Below are 6,664 nucleotides of genomic sequence, written 5' to 3'. Positions count from 1 at the left end.
CTAAAGAAGAAATCAAAGAGACCGAAAGCAGGAAGTCGCCTTTATCCTGTGATCTCACTGCCATCCCACTTCGGCGCTTCAGTGCCCCAAAGGGAGGCCTCTTCCCTGAAGTGATAAGAAAGATGCTTTTGGAAGATCTGAGTGGCCGTTGCAGCTTAAGGCGGTCTTGTCAGCAGGATGTCGGCTGCTTGATCGGGGCTTAAATCATAATCTCCAGGAGACTCCTGTGGCTAAAACTCTAAAGAGTTGACATGAGGACAAAACAATTGAGGAATTCATCCCGCAGATTGGAGGAAAACAAGCGGATGCCTGGGAGATGCTGGGGCCAGTCCCCTTACAGCATCATGAAAGACTTCAACACCAGATTAGATATCCTTCCTGCCCTGTAACTTACTTTCTGGATTTTCTGTGAGAACACTGATATCTTTATCAGGCAAGAGGGACACAGGAGCATCAATCCCTCAGAGGAAAGAGAGCCCATGAAAACACATCAGGATTAAAACAGATTAGGACAAGCTCTAATGGTGAAAACAAGACCTGCCTGTATCTGGTCCAAAGGGAGAGTCGGTTCGCGTGCACCACAATTCAGGGCTGATTGTCAGAAATCCTGTCACTGGTCCTCACGGACCACGGCATGAACTCTACGTATTTGAGAGCACGATGTTATGCTTATTGGGAATATGTTGGTAAGAAACTGACGGGGCTAATCGTTAATGTCAGGAAGCCAGATCTCCTTTTCAAACGCAGCACAATGTTTTTGTTTGTTTGTTTTTGTTTTATGTGGTTCCACTGTTCCTCAGCAGCAGAAAAAGTATTTGGTTGAGAGTTGAGAAACCTGGGTCTGATTTTGGTTTTGCCACTAACTGGATGAACCTGTGCAATGCCTTGGGCCAAACACCATGGAAGATATAAAGATGAACAAGCCAGGGCAGCTGCCCTAAAGGAACTTGCATCCAACCTGAGGAGACAGGCAGATAAAAACCCGGAGAAAGCAAGGGGGGAATGATAGATGCTCAAATGCAGTCCGAAGTGTTAAGATAATACAAAGAAGGAGATTAATTTCAACTGGGCAAGGCGCTTAATGGACATATAAGGAGGGCATTCTAGGTGGAGGAGATAACGTTTTTAAAAAACCCACAGTGAGATACCACCGCCCACCCATTAGGATGGCTGCTGTCAAAAAGTAGCTGGTGAGGGTGTGGAGAAAAGGGAACCCTTGCGCACTGTTAGTGGGAATGTAAGATGGTGCAGCTGCTATGGAAAACAGTATGGAGGTTCTTCAGAAAATTAAAATAGAACTACCGTGTGATGCAGCAGTGCCGCTTCTGGGTATATACCTGAAAGGATTGAAAGGAGGGACGTGAATGGATATTTGTACATCCTTGTTAATAGTAGCATTATTCACAGTAGTCAAAAGGTGGAAGAAACCTAAGCATCTATTGATGGATGAATGGATAAACAAATGTGGTCTATTCATACAGTGAAACTGTATTCAACCCCAAAAAGGAAGGGAACCCTGACACATCCTACAACACGAATAAATCTTGAGGACGTTATGCTAAGCGAAATAAGCCAATCCCAGAAAGACGAATTCTGAAAGACTTGGCTTATGTGACATCCTTAGTCAATTCACAAAGTAGGATGGTGGTTGTCAGAGGCTTGGGGGCAGGAATGGGGAGTTATTGTTTCATGGGTACAGAGTTTCAGTTTTGCAAGATAAAAAGAGTGTGTAGATGGCCAGCGGTGTTGGTTGCACAACAATGCGAACGTACTTATACACTTAAAAATGGTTATAAGATGGTAAGTTTTATGCTATGTGTATATCGCCTCAACAAAAGGCCCCCAAACAACAACAACAACAAACAAGAGGCAGAGTGAATTGAAAGGGAAGGAAGAGTCTGGGAGCAGAGGCCCTAGGAGGTGGACCGGCAGGTAAAAGCAAATCGGGTCCGAGTCAGCAGAAGCCACATCTTTTGCTCCGTGTTGTACAACAGTGAGAGGGGAGAGGATGAAGAGAAGAAATCCCGACTAGGTGATCTCTGGGGAGAAACAGCTGTGTCTTGAAAATTACACAATAAACATCAATGGTCATGTTTAGTATAAATAAATGTTATGCTCGTTTGCTGTAAATACGGTATCTGGAACTCTCCCAAAGTCATTCCTGTTATTGAAGTTGGAGAGAAGCAGAAAGAGTCTTATTTCAAGTTAGAAAAGTCCCATAAAAGCTGTGCTCCTTACCCATCACCCCAGGCAAGCATCTTTCTATCTGTATCAGGTGAGGATCCCAGGAAGCACATCTCAATCAGGATAATTAGAGGAGGGCCGAGTAAAGGAACCCTTTACATAGATGTGGATGGGGAATCACCAAGGATGGAGCAGTATTTGAGAGCAAGCAGTAGGGATTGTTGCCATCCCTAGACCTGTAGAGTCAGGGGAGCGGGTAGTTACTGGGTCAAGAAGGAATGGGTCACACGGCTCAGAGACTGTCCTGAGAGGTCCGGTGACCTTTGGTGCGTGGATGCAGCCAGTCCTAGGCAATCTCACAGGGAGGGAACCTGGGGAAAAAAATACCCTTAACTCCCTCCTCTTAAGTGAGTCTGGGGACCTCCTGCCAGGGTTTCTCCTTGGCCGAGGCCCAGCTGGAAGCCAGAGGTTAAGAAACCCATCTCTCTAACGGTATCCGTTAGAGACACATCTAGAGGATGTGTCTCTCTAACCTTAAGAAATGTCAGCATCCCTTGGAACGCTTGGCAAAACACAGATTGCTGGACCCCACCCCAAAGCTTCTAGTTCGGCAGGTCTAAGGTGGGGCTCGAGAATTTGCATGTTTAACAAGTTCCCAGGTGCTACTCGTACTGCTCATCTGGACCACGTTGGAGACAAGCCCACACAGGTGGGCCTCCAGCAACAAATGGAGGAAGACAGGTGGAGAAGGTGTCTGGGACGACAAGCAACCTGTTGAACGTTGTTAAAGGTGTTCCCGGACCTCATGTTAAGTCTGCAAGCTTTGCAGCCCTCCGTTTCCTTGCCGATGAAGTGAGAGAGATCTGGACGCTCCCTTTTAGAGCATTCTGCGCTCCCATGGACGCCAGGCTGCAGAACGGAGTCCACGTTCTTTGGGTGACCACGAAGACTGCTCTTGTTACAGGTGAAGCAGCGTCTCTCTCCATTGACTGTCTAGTGGTGGGGTGCAGTTCACCGAGAGCGAGATGAGTTGTGTGGTGGAGTCTTACATATGTTTCGTACTTGTTTTTCCTGTTGGATGTAACACTGTTTGGGAAAGGATGTAAACATTTGACTTTTCCACAATATTTCCTTACAGATGAAAAGAGCTGTTCACTCCATCAGATAAACTATCTTCCAAAGTCGGGAGGCCCTGTTTGATTTGTGTAAAACGATCAAGGCGATCGTTTTAAATATAGCAGGAGAATGCACCTACTTAACAAAAGCCCAGTCGGTTTATACTAATTTTGCCTATGAAATTACTGTACTATAAATATACTATTACTGCCTATAAAATACTTTTCTCTTTTCAAGAGCTAATTTGCTAAAACCAAAAGACACCAGTTGTCCTCCTGGTCATAGGTGGCCCTGCACGTGTGAGACACGTATGCGCCTGAATGTTTACGTGTCTCCTTGTGGGTGTTTGTTTTTGTGTCCTGGATAGTTGCAGTCATGCAGATGATAGATGGGCACGGCTGAAAGGGGCTGGAACATTCCCATCTGTTCCTGGGTTCCCGTTTTGTCTTCATTCAGTTTTTCAAAGGACATTTCTTAAATTCTTATGCAATGGCTGGTTAAAAATAGACTCCTTCTCAGCAGTTAGAAACTGCCACTTCCAGGCATCTTCATCTTTTGAACAATCATTTTACTCTCTTTTCAGGGTGTCTCTGACCCAGAAATTTAAGCTGCTCTTAAATTACTGATTCATGTATTCATTCACTCATTTGTGGTTAGGAAGTCAATCCGTTTGTAAGTCATGGGGAAGATGGCAGTTGGGAAATTTGTGTCCCAATTCTGACAAATAGAAGAGTGTCAGGTTTCTTCAGGGTAGATTTTTCCCTGGGAGCTTTCAGAGGCCTGGGCCTAGGGAATAACCTTTCCCTCCAACCTGTTTCATGCATTCAGCAAATTTTATTGAGCACCTACTGGGTCTGGAAGGCGGTTTTGCTGTGCTGTTTGGGCTCCTGGTGAAGCAGACATAGATGTGTGTGTGCAGATCATAATACAAGGTGATGACTTTTTTTTTTAACATCTTTATTGGAGTATAATTGCTTTACATCCAATAGACTTTGAAGGTCCCTGCAGAAAGGGACTGAGTTGGTCATTTCATAACTATATCCCCAGTTGCCTAGGACATACTGAGTGCTCAACGAATGTGTGCTGACTGGGTGCAGTTATAGAAAAATAAACCAAGAGCTGTGGAAGCACAGAGGAGGTACTGATGAATCCTGCCTAGGAGTCCAGGACGAACCCCAGCTCATCAGGAGAAGGGAGAAGAACACCCTCACCCCTGCTTCCTAGGAGGCCTTTGAGCAGCCCGCATTCTATCTTTAAATGTTCTATTTGTTTTCTATATCTGTGAGTCTGTTTGTATTTTGCTATATACACTTGTTTGTATTATTTTTTAGATTCCACACGTAAGTGATACAGTATCTGCCTTTCTCTGACTTATTTCACAAAGTATAACATTCTCTAGGTCCATCCATGTCGCTCCAAATGGCAGAATTTCATTTGTTTTATGGCTGAGTAATATTCCATTGTGTATATATGTGTACACGCCACATCTTCTTGATCCAGCTGTATGTTGATGGACACTTGGTTTGCTTCCATCCCTTGGCTATTGTAAGTAATGCTGCTATGAACATTTGGGTGCATGTATCTTTTCACATAAGTGTTTTCATTTTCTTTTGATAGATACCCGAGAGTGGAATTGCTGGATCATCTGGTAGTTCTATTTTTAGTTTTTTGAGCAACTTCCATACTGTTTTCCATAGTGGCTGCTCCAATTTACATTCCCACCAACAGTGTAGGAGGATTCCCTTTTCTCCACATCCTCACCAACGTTTGTTATTTGTGGTCTTTTTGATGACAGCCATTCTGAGAGGAGTAAGGTGGTATCTCACTGTGGTTTTGATTTGCATTTCTCTTGATGATTAGCGACGTTGAGCATCTTTTCATGTGCCTGTTGGCCATCTGTATGTCTTCTTTGGAAAAATGTCTGTTCAGGTCTTCTGCCCATTTTTTGATTGGGTGTTTTGTTTTTTTGTTGTTGAGTTGTACGAGCCGTTTATATATTTTAGAGATTAACCCCTTGTTGGTCATTTCATTTGCAAATATTTCCTCCCATTCCCATGGATGTCTTTTCGTTTTGTCCATGGTTTCCTTCGCTGTGTAAAAGCTTTTAAGTTTAATTATGTCCATTTGTTTATTTTTGCTTTTATTTCTTTTGCCTTAGGAGACAGATCCCAAGAAATATTGCTACAATTTATGTCAAAGAATGTTCTGCCTATGTTCTCTTCTAGGAGTTTATGGCTTCAAGTCTTATATTTAGGTCTTTAATCCATCTCGAGTTTATTTTTGCATATGGTATGAGGAAATGATCTAATCTCACTCTTTTATATGTCCAGTTTTCCCAGGACTACTTATTGAAGAGACTGTCTTTTCTCCATTGCATATTCTTGCCTCCTTTGTTGTAGATTAATTGGCCATGGACCATCGCTGTGTGGGTTTATTTCTGGTTTCTCTACTTTGTTTCATTGATCTATGTGTCTGTTTTTGTGGAATCTAAAAATAAAGCAAACAGATGTATAAAACAAAACAGAAACAGACTCACAGACATAGACATCAAGCTAGTGGTTACCAATGGGGAGAGGGAGGTGGGAAGGGCAAGATAGGGGTGTGGGATTAAGAGATACAAACTACTATGCATAAAATAGATAAGCAACAAGGATATATTATACAGCACAGGGAAACATATCCACTGTTTTGTAATAACTTTTTTTTTAACATCTTTATTGGAGTATAATTGCTTTACAATGTTAACAAAGTGAATCAGCTATATGTATACATATTTCCCCATATCCCCTCCCTCTTGCGTCTCCCTCCCACCTTCCCTATCCTACCCCTCTAGGTGGTCACAAAGCACCGAGCTGATCTCCCACTAGCCATGCAGCTGCTTCCCACTAGCTATCTATTTTACATTTGGTAGTGTATATATGTCCATGCCAATCTCTCACTTCGTCCCAGTTTACCCTTCCCCCTCCCTGTGTCCTCAAGTCCATTCTCTACATCTGTGTCTTTATTCCTGGCCTGTCCCTAGGTTCTTCAGAACCATTTTTTTTCTTTAGAGTCCATATATATGTGTTAGCATATGGTATTTGTTTTTCTCTTTCTGACTTACTTCACTCTGTATGACAGTTTCTAGGTCCATCCACCTCACTACAAATAACTCAATTTCATTTCTTTTTATGGCTGAGTGATATTCCATTGTATATATGTGCCACATCTTCTTTATCCATTCATCTGTCAATGCACACTTAGGTTGCTTCCATGTCCTGGCTATTGTAAATAGAGCTGCAATGAGCATTGTGGTACATGACCCTTTTTGAATTATGGTTTTCTCAGGGTATATGCCCAGTAGTGGGATTGCTGGGTCCTATGG

The sequence above is a fragment of the Delphinus delphis genome, chromosome 18 (assembly GCF_949987515.2).
Source record: "Delphinus delphis chromosome 18, mDelDel1.2, whole genome shotgun sequence".
Lineage (NCBI taxonomy): Eukaryota > Metazoa > Chordata > Mammalia > Artiodactyla > Delphinidae > Delphinus > Delphinus delphis.
The sequence above is the reverse complement of the archived record's forward strand: the minus strand, read 5'-3'. Positions refer to the sequence as shown.